We start from the raw sequence: 16,139 nt of genomic DNA on the forward strand, positions 1-16,139 counted from the left end.
ACACCTAGGGGTGGAAAAGACAAAAGAAAAGGTTCTCCGAAGCTTCTATTGGCCTGGGGTTCTGGCAGAAATTACGAATTATTGTTCCTCATGCCCAGAATGTCAGATCACCGCCCCGTTCAAGGCGTACCGCAGCCCATTGGTACCCCTTCCCATAATAGAGGTACCATTTGACCGGATTGCTATGGATCTAGTAGGACCCCTAATAAAGTCTGCTAGGGGACATCAGCATATATTGGTAATATTAGATTATGCCACCCGATATCCGGAGGCAGTTCCCCTACGTAGCACCTCAGCTAAAAACATAGCAAAAGAGTTAGTAGTTCTGTTTTCCCGGGTCGGGATTCCTAAAGAGATTCTATCTGACCAGGGAACACCATTTATGTCCCAAGTAACGAAAGAGCTATGTAAACTCCTAAAAATCAAGCATCTCAGAACCTCAGTCTATCATCCACAAACAGATGGTTTAGTGGAAAGGTTCAATAAAACCTTAAAGAGCATGTTACGGCGGGCGGTTGATAAAGATGGGAAAAACTGGGATTGTTTGTTACCGTACCTGTTATTTGCCATTAGGGAAGTTCCCCAATCATCCACAGGCTTCTCCCCGTTTGAACTATTGTATGGCCGACACCCAAGGGGCTTACTGGATATAGCCAAAGAGACTTGGGAACACGAGGTTACCCCTTACAGAAGTGTAATAGAGCATGTTGCCCAGATGCAGGACCGCATTGCTGCAGTCCTACCCATAGTGAGGGAACACATGGAGAAAGCTCAAGAAGCACAGAGGAATACATATAATAAGGGTGCTAGGGTCAGAATTTTTTCTCCAGGTGATAGGGTACTAGTTCTGGTTCCCACCGTGGAGAGTAAATTCCTTGCTAAATGGCATGGGCCATATGAGGTCTTGGAAAGAGTGGGAGAAGTAAATTATAAGGTAAGACAGCCAGGTAGGAGGAAACCTGAGCAAATTTACCATATAAACCTACTCAAGCCCTGGAAAGATAGAGAAGTCTTGTTAACCCTAGTACCCCCAGGTCCGTCAGAGAATCAAGAAACTGACCCAGAGGTTAGCATAGCTGAAACCCTGTCTGTTCATCAGAAACGAGAGGTTCAGAATTTAGTGAAAAGAAACAAAGAAATCTTCTCTATACGGCCAGGTAGAACTAGCGTAATTGAACATGACCTAGTCTCTGAACCGGGGGTCCGAGTTAACCTTAAACCGTACCGAATCCCAGAGGCCAAAAGAAAGGCTATAAGTTTAGAGGTTAAAAAAATGCTAAAACTAGGTGTAATTGAGGAATCCCAAAGTGGGTGGAACAGCCCTATAGTCTTAGTCCCAAAGCCAGATGGTACAACAAGGTTTTGTAATGACTACCGGAAACTAAACGCGGTGTCAAAATTTGATACTTATCCTATGCCCAGGGTAGATGAACTTGTAGAGAGACTGGGCAAAGCCCGATATCTCACAACCCTAGACCTAACAAAAGGGTACTGGCAGGTTCCCCTCACAGAAAGGGCAAAAGAAAAGACAGCCTTCTCAACCCCAGACGGCCTCTTTCAGTATAAGGTGTTGCCTTTTGGCTTACATGGAGCTCCCGCCACATTCCAAAGAATGATGGATAAAATTTTAAAACCACATGCTCGGTATGCTGCCGCCTACCTGGATGATGTGGTAATCCATAGTGAAGATTGGCAATCCCACCTTCCAAAGGTCCAAGCTGTGCTTGACGCAGTCCGGTCTGCTGGACTAACTGCTAACCCCGCTAAATGCACTATTGGTCTGGAGGAGGCCAAGTATCTGGGATATTCTATTGGCAGAGGTTTACTCAAACCCCAAACACTCAAAGTGGAGGCGATACAAAATTGGCCAAGGCCAGTTACAAAAAAACAAGTAAGGACCTTTTTGGGGTTAATTGGGTACTATAGAAGGTTTATTCCCAATTTTGCAACTAAGGCAACCCCACTAACTGACCTCACAAAAGCAAGAGGACCGCTAATGGTAAAGTGGTCCCCCGAAACCGAACAGGCCTTTAGAAGCCTGAAAGAAGCTCTCTGTGCCCAACCAGTGTTGGTCACACCTGACTTCTCCAAAGAGTTCGTAGTCCAAACCGACGCATCTGAGGTAGGGCTGGGGGCGGTACTCTCCCAGGAGTCTCAAGGTGAGGAGCACCCCATCCTTTATTTAAGTAGGAAACTAAATCCCCAGGAGAAAAATTACTCCATAGTAGAGAAAGAGTGTCTCGCAATAAAGTGGGCTGTAGAGACGCTCAAATACTACCTGTTGGGGAGAAAATTCCGGTTGGTCACAGATCATGCACCCCTTACCTGGATGTGTCAAAACAGGGAAAAGAATGCTAGAGTGACCAGGTGGTTCCTAAGCCTACAACCCTTTAAATTTTCTGTGGAACACAGGTCAGGGCACAAACATGGCAATGCTGACGGGTTGTCAAGGATGCACTCCCTAATATCCATGGTCGCTCATCCCTCGAGGTCTGAGCTGGGGGGGAGGATATGTGACAGAAACCAGGGGATGGTAATAAATTCCGTATATAGGGCTCCCAGGATACTAGACAGTTTCTATCCTGTTTGGCCTGGGAGTGCAGCCTTATAATACATACACTCCATCCCACAGTTTGGCAAGCGCTGGAACTGAGGGATGAGAGATCCAGACCAGAGTTTGTCTGCTGCCTGATTTCTGTCACCTGTCATGCTAATTAGGAATCAGGTATGAAAGACTGATTTCCTGTTTGCTCTGGTCTCCCCACAAGAGCCAGGAGGCTGGAAGGCTGCTGAACTACAGAGGGGAGAAGCCTCTTCCCCAAACAGGTTCAATCTTTCTGTTCATTTGTGTAAGACTGCAAAAGTACTGTGTTTTGATGTTGGAAGTGGAAAAGCCACTTCCAACCCTGAGTCAGGGATATCTAAGTTAAGTTATCGCTCAGGTGAGCAGCTTTTGTTTTGATCTGTTTTCTGTTGTATGCACTGTGGCAGTCTCAGTGCCTGGGACTGAATAAACCAGGCATAGCCTGTTTAAAGGAACAGTACGTGACGCCTCATCATTTAACCTACCCTAAAAGACCGTGTTCTAAACAGTCCCGGACAGACGGCGGAGCCCCGGAGTAAGCCGTTTGTCACAATATATATATATACAGTAATCACCAAAAAATCTACTTGCCACCTAGTACCACACGTGTGCTGCTTGGGCTAATAGGAGCTCGCCACGATGTTAAATCCAATCGCCCGGGACGTGCAAATGTATAGGTTTGTCGAACACTGTGTATATATATATATATATATATATATATATATATATATATATATACATATATATATACATATATATATACACTAGCTGATAGACCCGGCGTTGCCCGGAATGTGAATCGATTTTTTTTTTAATGTTGTTTAGTGGTGGTGTGGGAAGAAGGGTTTTTGGGTGGGGGTGTGTGAAGAGGAAGGGTGGGTGATGGTGTGTGAAGAGGAAGGTGGTTGTGTGGGGGTGTGGGAAGAGGAAGGGTGGGTGGGGGTGTGGGAAGAAGAAGGTTGGGTGGGTGGGGGTGTGGGAAGAGGAAGGGTGGGTGGGATTGTGTGAAGAGGAAGGGTGGGTGGGAAGAGGAAGGGTGGGTGGGTGGGGGTTTGGGAAGAGGAAGGGTGGGTGGGTGGGGGTGTAGGAAGAGGAAGGGTGGGTGGGGGTGAAGAGGAAGGGTGGGTGGGGGTGAAGAGGAAGGGTGGGTGGGTGTGAAGAGGAAGGGTGGTTGTGAAGAGGAAGGTTGGGAAGAGGAAGGGTGGGTGGGTGGGAAGAGGAAGGGTGGGTGTGTGGGTGGGTGGGTGGGAAGAGGAAGGGTGGGTGGGTAGGAAGGGTGAGTGTGTGGGTGGGTGGGAAGAGGAAGGGTGGGTGGGTGTGAAGAGGGAGGGTGGTTGTGTGGGAAGAGGAAGGGTGGGTGGGTGTGAAGAGGAAGGGTGGGTGGGTGTGAAGAGGAAGGGTGGGTGGGGGTGAAGAGGAAGGGTGGGTGGGGGTGAAGAGGAAGGGTGGGAAGAGGAAGGGTGGGTGGGAAGAGGAAGGGTGGGTGTGTGGGTGGGTGGGAAGAGGAAGGATGGGTGGGTGGGAAGAGGAAGGGTGTGTACTGGGAAGAGGAAGGGTGGGTGTGTGGGTGGGTGGGAAGAGGAAGGGTGGGTGGGTAGAGGAAGGGTGGGTGGGTGGGTGGGAAGGGTGGGTGGGAAGAGGAAGGGTGTGTGTGTGGGTGGGTGGGTGGGAAGAGGAAGGGTGGGTGTGTGGGTGGGTGGGAAGAGGAAGGGTGGGTGTGTGGGTGGGTGGGTGGGAAGAGGAAGGGTGGGTGTGTGGGTGGGTGGGTGGGAAGAGGAAGGGTGGGTGTGTGGGTGGGTGGGTGGGAAGAGGAAGGGTGGGTGTGTGGGTGGGTGGGTGGGAAGAGGAAGGGTGGGTGTGTGGGTGGGTGGGTGGGAAGAGGAAGGGTGGGTGTGTGGGTGGGTGGGAAGAGGAAGGGTGGGTGTGTGGGTGGGTGGGAAGGGTGGGTGGGTGTTAAGGGTGGGTGTGTGGGTGGGTGGGTGGGAAGAGGAAGGTTGGTTGTGTGGGTGGGTGGGTGGGTGGGAAGAGGAAGGGTGGGTGGGTGGGAAGAGGAAGGGTGGGTGGGTGGGAAGAGGAAGGGTGGGTGGGTGGGAAGAGGAAGGGTGGGTGGGTGGGAAGAGGAAGGGTGTGTGGGTGGGTGGGTGGGTGGGAAGAGGAAGGGTGGGTGTGTGGGTGGGTGGGAAGAGGAAGGGTGGGTGTGTGGGTGGGTGGGAAGAGGAAGGGTGGGTGTGTGGGTGGGAAGAGGAAGGGTGGGTGTGTGGGTGGGTGGGAAGGGTGGGTGGGAAGAGGAAGGGTGGGTGGGTGGGTGGGAAGAGGAAGGGTGGGTGTGTGGGTGGGTGGGAAGAGGAAGGGTTGGTGTGTTTGGGAAGAGGAAGGGTGGGTGTGTGGGTGGGTGGGTGGGAATAGGAATGATGGGTGTGTGGGTGGGTGGGAAGAGGAAGGGTGGGTGTGTGGGTGGGTGGGAAGAGGAAGGGTGGGTGTGTGGGTGGGTGGGTGGGAAGAGGAAGGGTTTGGGTGGGAAGAGGAAGGGTGGGTGGGTGGGTGGGTGGGAAGAGGAAGGGTGGGTGTGTGGGTGGGTGGGTGGGAAGAGGAAGGGTGGGTGTGTGGGTGGGTGGGTGGGAAGAGGAAGGGTGGGTGTGTGGGTGGGTGGGTGGGAAGAGGAAGGGTGGGTGTGTGGGTGGGTGGGTGTGTGTGTGGGTGGGTGGGTGGGAAGAGGAAGGGTGGGTGTGTGGGTGGGAAGAGGAAGGGTGGGTGTGTGGGTGGGTGGGTGGGAAGAGGAAGGTGGGTGTGTGGGTGGGTGTGTGGGAAGAGGAAGGGTGGGTGTGTGGGTGGGTGGGTGTCAAGAGGAAGGGTGGGTGTGTGGGTGGGAAGAGGAAGGGTGGGTGGGTGGGTGGGAAGAGGAAGGGTGGGTGGGAAGAGGATGGGTGGGTGGGAAGAGGGTGGGTGGGTGGGAAGAGGGTGGGTGGGTGGGAAGAGGGTGGGTTGGGAAGAGGAAGGGTGGGTGGGTGGGAAGAGGAAGGGTGGGTGGGTGGGTGGGAAGAGGAAGGGTGGGTGGGTGGGTGGGAAGAGGAAGGGTGGGTGGGAAGAGGAAGGGTGGGTGGGTGGGTGGGAAGAGGAAGGGTGGGTGGGTGGGTGGGAAGAGGAAGGGTGGGTGGGTGGGTGGGAAGAGGAAGGGTGGGTGGGTGGGTGGGAAGAGGAAGGGTGGGTGGGTGGGTGGGTGGGTGGGAAGAGGAAGGGTGGGTGGGTGGGTGGGTGGGAAGAGGAAGGGTGGGTGGGTGGGTGGGAAGAGGAAGGGTGGGTGGGTGGGTGGGAAGAGGAAGGGTGGGTGGGTGGGTGGGAAGAGGAAGGGTGGGTGGGTGGGAAGAGGAATTTGGGAAGAGGAAGGGTGGGTGGGAAGAGGAAGGGTGGGTGGGTGGGAAGAGGAAGGGTTAAGAGGAAGGGTTAAGAGGAAGGGTGGGTGGGTGGGAAGAGGAAGGGTTAAGAGGGTGGGTGGGTGGGAAGAGGAAGGGTTAAGAGGAAGGGTGGGTGGGTGGGAAGAGGAAGGGTTAAGAGGAAGGGTGGGTGGGTGGGAAGAGGAAGGGTTAAGAGGAAGGGTGGGTGGGTGGGAAGAGGAAGGGTTAAGAGGAAGGGTGGGTGGGTGGGAAGAGGAAGGGTTAAGAGGAAGGGTGGGTGGGTGGGAAGAGGAAGGGTTAAGAGGAAGGGTGGGTGGGTGGGAAGAGGAAGGGTTAAGAGGAAGGGTGGGTGGGTGGGAAGAGGAAGGGTTAAGAGGAAGGGTGGGTGGGTGGGAAGAGGAAGGGTTAAGAGGAAGGGTGGGTGGGTGGGAAGAGGAAGGGCCGGGAAGAGGAAGGGTGGGTGTATAGGTGGGTGGGAAGAGGAAGGGTGGGTGGGTGGGTAGGAAGAGGAAGGGTGGGTGGGTGGGTGGGAAGAGGAAGGGTGGGTGGGTGGGTGGGTGGGAAGAGGAAGGGTGGGTGGGTGGGAAGAGGAAGGGTGGGTGGGTGGGTGGGAAGAGGAAGGGTGGGTGGGTGGGTGGGTGGGAAGAGGAAGGGTGGGTGGGTGGGTGGGAAGAGGAAGGGTGGGTGGGTGGGAAGAGGAATTTGGGAAGAGGAAGGGTGGGTGGGAAGAGGAAGGGTGGGTGGGTGGGAAGAGGAAGGGTTAAGAGGAAGGGTTAAGAGGAAGGGTGGGTGGGTGGGAAGAGGAAGGGTTAAGAGGGTGGGTGGGTGGGAAGAGGAAGGGTTAAGAGGAAGGGTGGGTGGGTGGGAAGAGGAAGGGTTAAGAGGAAGGGTGGGTGGGTGGGAAGAGGAAGGTTTAAGAGGAAGGGTGGGTGGGTGGGAAGAGGAAGGGTTAAGAGGAAGGGTGGGTGGGTGGGAAGAGGAAGGGTTAAGAGGAAGGGTGGGTGGGTGGGAAGAGGAAGGGTTAAGAGGAAGGGTGGGTGGGAAGAGGAAGGGTTAAGAGGAAGGGTGGGTGGGTGGGAAGAGGAAGGGCCGGGAAGAGGAAGGGTGGGTGTATAGGTGGGTGGGAAGAGGAAGGGTGGGTGTGTGGGAAGATGAATGATGGTAGGGGTGGGGGGGGAGTGGGAAGAGGAAGGATGTGTGGGGAGGGGTGTGTTGTGAAGAAAGAGTGAGTGTGTATGTGATTTGTAAATGATAGTGTTAAAGTGTTAACAGTAAAGTGATGTAGTACATTGCAGGCATAAAGAGTTAATAATATGTATTAATGATCTTAATGATTGACATAAATTGTTGTAATATGCAAATAAAATGTAAATTTGTTTAAAAATGGATGTATTAAATTGCAGTCATGAAAATGTTTTTTTTTTTGTTTAAATAAAGTTTTAATTTGGCGCACATGCGTGTTGTGCATGAGGTTATGGTGAAAGTGATGTCTGCGGAGCGCATACAGAGATTGGCGTGCGGAGCACATTGGTAGATGTAAAAGTATGTACTTGATGTGTGAATGAAGCAATGTTGAAGGAAAAAGAAAGTATGATGGCTATTTGTAGATAAAATCTTGAAGATAGAGAAAGCGGGTGATGTTATAAAGGTAATGTAAATGATAAAAAGTGTAGCGGATATGAAAGAAAGTAAAGAAATGTAAAGATAGTAAGAATGGATAAAAATACATTTTTAGCAAAGCGGGGGTAATATAATAGAAAAATATTATAGCGGCTATGAAAGAAAGAAAACAAATGAAAACATTGTATGAATGGATAATATGAAAAAATACCAAAGCGGGACATAGTGTAATGTGTATGCAATGTACATAAATAAGATTTTCTGCACAGAAATTAATGTAATAATAATATTAATGGATAAAAAAAATACATTGGCAAAGGGGAAGATAGTGCAATGTGTATGTAATGTACATATAGTAAGTTGGTGTGTCTGGCATTGTATAAATGTAATTGACAGTGCGTAGGTGAAGGCTGACATTTAGTAAATGAAATTGACAGTGCGTAGGTGAAGGGTGGACAGAGGTGAGTGTGAGTGACTGTGTAGACAGGGGTGACATGATTGTGAGTTGTTGTTTGACAGGGGTGAGTGTGAATGTGTGTGATGTGTGTGTGTGTGTTACACGGGGTGACAGCGTGAGTCTGAGTTGTGGGATGACACTGAGTGTGTGTGTACAGGGTTGAGTGTGAGTGTGGGGGTGACAGTGTGGGTGTGTGTGTACACGGGTGACAGGTGACAACTCAGGTGACAGCATGACTCAGACTTGTGGGATGACAGTGTGTGTGTGTGTGTGTGTGTGTGTGTGTGTGTGTGTGTGTGTGTGTGTGTGTGTGTGTGTGTAGACAGGGGTGAGTGTGGGGGTGACAGTGTGATATGTCAATTTACCAAGGAGTCCTCAGAGGTTCTGGCCGTATGGTGTCACTGCAAGTGTGTGAGAGTGAAGGAGGTGTGTGTCAGTGATGTCACTGTACCTTTTGACCAATGAGAGTCGTGTGGGAGGCTGACTATGGGAGGGTGTGTGTGTCACAGTGGGGCGTACCTCACAGTGGGGCGTACCTCTTGGCCAATGAGAGTCCGGGTGGCCACGGACCAATCAGATTCACCGCAGATAGCACTAACCTCACTAACCATTCGATTTTATATATTAAGAAGATATATATGTGTATATATATACATATATATATATACATATATATATATATACATATATATATATATATACATATATACATAGATATATAAACACATATAAACATATACATAGATATATATATATATAAAATATACATATATATATACATATACATATATATATATATACATATATATATATATATATACATATACATATACATATACATATACATATACATATATACATATACATACATATACATATACATATATATATATATACACATATATACATACACACATTATATATATATATATATATATATATATATATATATATATATATAGGTTCCCCCTCACATGCACTCTATCTGCGATTGGGGGTGGGGGAATATGCGTTACATGCGCAAATATTAAACACTAACCAATTAGATAACAAACAACAGTACCGATGATAATAAATCTCTCCCTGCAGCTGGTTGAGCCTCTCATCCGGAGAGTAAAGGCATATGGAAGAAAACAGACCTAAAGCACACAGGAGAGATAAAAACAGAACATAGTGTAATCTGTGTAATAGGGAAAAAGTCCTGCTGTGTTAGTCTGCACTTGTACTTACAGAATAGATGTTGAATACAGTCAGAATGATGATCCAATCGGACAGAAGAGGGTCTCTATCCACTTGGTGTAGAGAGTGTGACCAAGCTGCTGGGCTCAGTTTTGAAGGAGAAAAGATCCAAACTGCTGGGCTCCCCTCTCAGATCCAAACTGCTGGGCTCAGCTGGGCTCCCCTCTCAGTAGTGGACGACCAATCACATCAGAGCTGATAAGGAAGAAAGCAGAGAGCAGAAAGTAGCGTTGCGCAAAATTTATTAAACAAACATAAAAGATACATCCGAAGAGGGAACACTCCATGATGACTCCAAGTCGTGTCTCAGTCCTTCTCCGGTCAGAGGGAACGTCCTGCGTTCCTGTTTGCCGGTACCTCTGTGCGCTCCGTGTACTTCCGCGTCATGTGAGGCTTAATCACGTCTATCGAGATTTGGACAGATGACAGTCTCTTCAGTCTGAGCTGTGTTAGAAAACCTCCATGGCTTAGTGTGTCATTCTCCTGGAGGTTTTATAAAAACATTTATAAATGTAGCCATGTCTGGTTTTGGCTACCAGTCTGCTCTCCCTAATAATAATAATAGCATGTTTTTGTATAGCGCTGCTAGTTATACGTAGCGCTTTACAGAGACATTTTGCAGGCACAGGTCCCTGCCCCGTGGAGCTTACAATCTATGTTTTTGGCTTCAAACTCTCGGTGCCAGTCAGTGTCTTTTACTTACTGAGCCACTCCCTCTCCCATACATGTAAGCCCTGGTAACAGTGCAGGCAGTGTCAGGACCAATAGCAGGATATCCTCTCCATAGGAAAGTAATCAGCGGGCACTGCTTGGACAAAAAATGGCAAGAAGGCTGGACTGTGCAAAAAATATAAAAGCCTTTATTGGTTCCCGGCAAACATGGATAAAAAAGGGGAGGAGTCCCCCCTCAGCGCTCTGACGCGTTTCGTCCGCACAGGGACTTTGTCAAAGAGTCTACTTTATTGCTCACAAGCCTGGAGCACGCCAACTGGAACAGACCAATGAAAGAACTGAGTAAGTTTATTTCTTATTCTTAAGCACCCAAGGGGAACAGCCACTTTTAGTGCACTATTTATACATTTGAGGGGTCCCTAGCAAGTTACTTAACCTACTGGGTCAATCCTCTGTATGTTGCCTGGCTGCTCCCATACTAGGGGAGAGTCAGTAGACTAATTTGCTGTTCATCATATGTGTTAACCCCTTATGGTCTGTTATCATGTTGCTGATTTAAATGGACTTCATATACCTGGAGTGAATCTCTGCAGCACAAGGAAATTTGAAGGGGCTCTACCCTTTCATGAGTGTTTCAGTGTCAGGAACAATCTAGGGTTTTCCCCACACTGTAGCAGCTCCCTTGAGTGACAGGGGAGGAGGTGGACCAAGGTCTGTGTTCTGCCCAATCTGGGCTCAGCCTTTGGACCTGCTTCCTCTGTACATAATTGGCTGCAACACCTAAAATTTCTCAGTGTCTCTTCCCCCTTGAAAGATACAGGTACTCACACAAAGGTGTACTGGCATTGGCACCTACTGTCCCCTCCCCTTAGGGAAGCGAGGAGTGAGACCTTACCCCTGACTCCACTAGAGTCAGGGAAGAGCTAGGACTGCCTCAGGTGCCCTTGGCCTGGGGTGGAGGTCCAGGGAACATCCTGAGGGTGAAGCCCATGAAGTGTGCAGTGTATGATCTGACCTGCAATAAGTGTTCCTGCTTTCCAACATACTCCTGCCTTTGTGTGCAAAGTGATGTCTCCACATCCCTGGAGCCTGCAGCAGATGGAGGCGTGTACCTAGAGAGATAAAAACCGGTAATGTACCCCAGAAGCCTGTCCTGTTCTCCCCAACATCACCGCCGAAGACTCAGATCTACTGTGAGCCAGCAGGTATGCACCACCATACACCATGTAATGGCAGGATCTCCCAGAGGGTGGGGGGAAACACTGTTACATAAATAAATACATTTCTATACAAATGTATATGGCCAAAATTAATCAGATCAAATCAACTATTCCAAAATGTTTGGGAACAAATCTTGCTTTCCCAAATCACTCTGGATAATCACTCACTATTAAATTACTCTAAAACCTTAAAGCTCCAGCAGGACCCAACATGTATTCATCTGAATGCTACAAAGCACTTAATACTCAAATTGCAAACATTTAAACAACAACACCAAACTAGGTGAAACATCCAAATTTCAACTCTGCCCTAGTTGGAATAACTCTTAAAACAGTCAAAACAAATCCAGAGGACCCGGCCTTTTATAAACCAAGCTTATTACTCAACCTTAATTATAAAATGTCTCCAAAAAATTGTAATATTGAAGTTGGGACTAAAACTGTTAATACAGATTACACTATGTTTTTTTTTAATCCCTTTTGTGTTATAGGTCCTTTTTCTTTCCAAGTTTATTGCTCAACCTGCTCAACCTTAATTATATATATGTTTATATATATGTTTATAAAAAATAGTACATGATCAGGACGAAGTTATTTTTTCCCACTTTGATCGATTCAGATCACTCATTTTGTAAGGACTAAACATTATATTATATTGCTATTCTTACAACTCTTCTGCCTCTTTAAATACTAATCACATTGACAATAGACCTGCCTGCTTAATAATCCTAGATGCAGAAAAGGCTTTAGGTTTGATATCCTGGGAACACCTGCTTGATTCAGTACTTTGTTTGATCGCGGGATTCTTCATTAAAGCCTTAGAAAGCATATATGCAAAGCCCAAAACAACCCTTTTAAGTTCATCCAAAGCTCCACCAAGAATTACTCTTCAAAGAGAAACCAGCAGGGCTTCCTCTATTGCCCCCTACTTTTTAATCTAGCCCTCAAACCCCTGGCCATATCGTGAAAGGTAACATTACCCAGACTACAGATAGGATGTAAGACCCTCAAAATAAACTTATTTGCAGATGACCAGTTTCTATTTGTTTCACAACCAGAGAAATGCCTTAAAAAAAAAAAGCTGTGGCAGTCATTGGGGAATTCCATTCTCTCTCTCTCTAGATATAAAATGAACTGTACAAAGTCAGAACTATTCTTGTTACATTGTAGGATTGAAGCAGGGATCTCCGGAACTGAACTGCATTCATTTCAGCTCCAGGGACCCCTTCCTTCCAGACACGGCTGGCTTGTTGGCGGTTCCATCTGTGCAGTCGCACCGAGGCCCGCGTTCTCCCCCACAACATTTGAACTGATTCCCGGGGGAGAGCACGAGGCCCCTGTAAGTGCCTCTGATCTTCTCTCCGGCTTCTCCTCTAGTGCATCTTCATTGCGACGACGCAGTGTGATGACATGAAAAGGCGACGTGTTGCCATGACAATGTGACGCCGCAGAGATGAAAACCAGGACGAGATGCTGGAGAAGGTAAGAGGCCCCGCGCTCTCCATGGAGTTTAAATGTCCAGGTTAAGCGGGCCAATAGGAAGCGACAATGGATGACATTACGGTTTCCTATTGGCATAAGAGACATTTAAGCTGCCATTTTGTTAGGCCCACAAGCTATGTGGCTGCAGAGAGACCCACACCCACTACGGAGGTAAGTATCTCTGGTAACAGGGGGATCCGGGAGCTGAAACTGACACAGTTCATCTCTGGAGGACAACATGAAGAGAGAATGATGGGGTGGAAGAGAAATGGGGAGGGAGAGAATGGTGGGTGGAAGCGGGCAGATAGAGACTGCCTTAGAGAGACTTGTGGGGGCGGGGGGATAGAGACTGGGGAGGGGGTAGCGAGAGACTGGTGGGTGGGAGAGAGACTTGTGGGGGAGGAGGGATAGAGAGACAGGGGCGGGGGCAGTGAGAGACTGGTGGGGGGAAGAGACTGGTTTGGGTAGAGGGGAGAGAGACTGGTGGTGGGGTGAGGGGGGGGGGAGAGAAAGACTGGTAGGGAAACTGGTTACATAGACACCAGCTATTGAGCTACATTAGGTCTGCTTATCTCATCCATGGTGTCATATTGATCCCAAATGCTTGGGACCTCCTCATCATCCTCCATGTGTAGCAAACAAGAGGTGGTAATAATGGGCCCACACTATTGCAAATACATTTCTAGCAATATTCTTACTTACCCTTTATTCATCATACTTACCTGCCTTATCGCTCTAAGTTCAGCAGTCTTTGTTAATTAGATTGTAAGCTCTTCAGGGCAGGGACTTCTTTTCCTAATGTTACTTGTATGCCTGACGAGCTTATTCCCACGATGCATTATTTGTTTTTTTATATTATTATGTCATGTATTATTGCTATGCACATTAATGGCGCTATATAAATAAAGACATACATACAATTTTCCTTCTTTGCCTCTAAACATCTTTTCAAACTTTCCAAAAACCTTTCTCACAATATGCATTATTTCACAAGATACAATTTAGTCCTAAACAATACTTGCTATGTTCCTAGTGTCATCTTTTTTTTTTTACAGCGTTTGAAGAGCTTAGAGATGTTCATCAGAGGTTCCAAGCCTGGCACTTCTTCCATATCAAATGTTACCAGAGTTAACACAGGGCCAGTGTCACATCTCGCCACGAACAAATGCCAACCGTGCTGCCCTGCCCCCTCTTCCACACCCCTCCCAGCAGGCAAAACCAAGGGGCGGAACGAGAGAGCACCACCCAAAGGACAGACATGGCGGGATCACATCCCAAGTCGGAAAAACAGTTGGAAACCACAAACGACTCTGAAAAACGCCCTCCATGGTTTAGCTCACAAACAGCACAAGTGGAAATACAGCGCACCGAAGTAAGTTTGGGCTGTAGAGACGTCACTTCTGGCTCTCTCCAATCGCGCCACACATCCGTTGTTGTTCTCCATTTTCTGGGCGTCTGCATGATTATAACACGGGTAACCTGTTGAAGATTTGCCCACTGAATTTACCCAAACATGTGGATCATGTCAACTTTTATTTACTTACGTGCAAGTGAGAATAGATCGGTTTATACTCTGCCTATATTATTCCATACTAACCTGGGTGCGCTTTTGTCTTTATTTTCCCTGGGTTATTCTAAGTTTCTGGTTGGGGAAGGATCACCTCAAAAAAGACAAGCTGCAAGAGGCCTGTAACAAGGGCAAGCCTGATTACAATAGCTAGAGCTGTTAGGTGTCAGCCAGGCTGTGGTTAATCCCTGTCTGGAGGAAGGCAGGACTACCAACTAGCCCAGCTGAGTCTAGAAGGGGGTTTAAAAGGCAAGAATGGGAATTGTTTCTCCTGTCTATGTACTAATCTCACCTGCGTGTCCTTGACCCCTACGGCATGCAGGCCAAATCCCCTGTCCCCTTGATCCCAGGGGACACCAGATCTATATAGACGCCGATAAACATATAGGGAATTTCATACGCTAGGGAAATTAAACTTTGTCCTAGGAAAGCCCTATCCTTTATATTGCTGACCTGCCTTGTGGTGCACCTTGGCTGGGGAAAAGCCTGTTTTTGTTTATTGCACTTTGGCGAATTTAAAGCCTTCATTTATTTTCCCAAAGCGAGCTCTCGTCTTCAACTCTGCACACATCTTCTACAAGGCCATTCAATGATTTCCCTACCCTAATAAAGTCTGTGACGATTGTGTGTTGCATGTAGGGTCACTTGGTTTAGCGCATAGCCAAGGATCATTAATGTTATTCTTCAAGGTGAGAATCAAACACAATAAAAAGGAGTTAAGTTGATTTGGAATAATTGGAAAATTACTATACACTATTTATTCTAGTTTCAATAATGTTATCTCTATTACTACATATGGTTGGCAAATTTAGAACACATAAGTCATTTTTCATTTCAGGGAGTTAATGGATTGCACTACACTGACAATATATTCAGGTACAGTACTTCACACGGACAGGCACTTGTGTTTTCCTAGTCTTCAATAACTACAAATTAATTGTTGAATATACATCACCAGCCTATTTCATGTTTTGCATGAAACAATGTATTGCATAACTATTATTACAAAGAAAGTGATGTTTTGGTTGTTGACATAATTGCAAGGTTGTGCATTATACATGTAATTATTTGCATTGGTTGAATAAGGTGTTTGTTCGCATGTACACCTGGTATTGATACACATCTGATATAGCCCTGTAGGTTTACAGTAAATATCTGCACTATTTACTGTACATGAAATAAGAAGCAGCAACATCAAATTGTGATAAAATTAGAAAATTTTAAATACAGTCAGGATTGAGATTAGACCGCTCGCTTCAGGTCCGGTCACAACATTTCGATGGGGTTTAAGCCCAGACTTTGACTAGGCCATTCTAAAACGCGTAATTTCTTCTTCTGCAGCCATTCTTTTGTAGATCTGTTTGTATGTTTAGGATCATTCTCTTGTAGCATGACCAACTTTCACTTCAGCTTACAGACAGATGGCCTGACATTCTCCACTAGAATCTCCTAACAACGCAGAATTCATGGTTGTGTCATTGATGACAAGCCATCCAGGTCATGAGGCAGCAAAGCAGCCTCAAGCCATCACACTCCCACCACCACGTTTGACGGTTGGGATGAGGTTCTTCTCTTCAAATACAGATTTGGATTTTGCCAAACATGTTTCTCATTGGAGGCCACAGAGTTCTACCTTTGACTCTAGTCTGTCCAGAGAGCATTGTTCCAGAAGTCATGTGGATCACCTATGTGCTTTTTGGCGAAGTTCAGACAGCAGCAAAGTTTTTTTAGAGTAGTTGTTTCCTCCTGGCTATCCTTCCATGAACATCATTCTTGTTCAGTCTTTTTCTGATAGTTGAGTACACTATACACAATACTTTAGCAGGCATAAGCTTAAACATGTTCAACGTATGTAGTTAGAAGCAAACAAGTGACGCATAAGGAGTGCTCCTTTGCAGGTCATTAC

The sequence above is a fragment of the Ascaphus truei genome, chromosome 2, assembly GCF_040206685.1.
Source record: "Ascaphus truei isolate aAscTru1 chromosome 2, aAscTru1.hap1, whole genome shotgun sequence".
NCBI classification, from domain to species: Eukaryota; Metazoa; Chordata; class Amphibia; order Anura; family Ascaphidae; genus Ascaphus; species Ascaphus truei.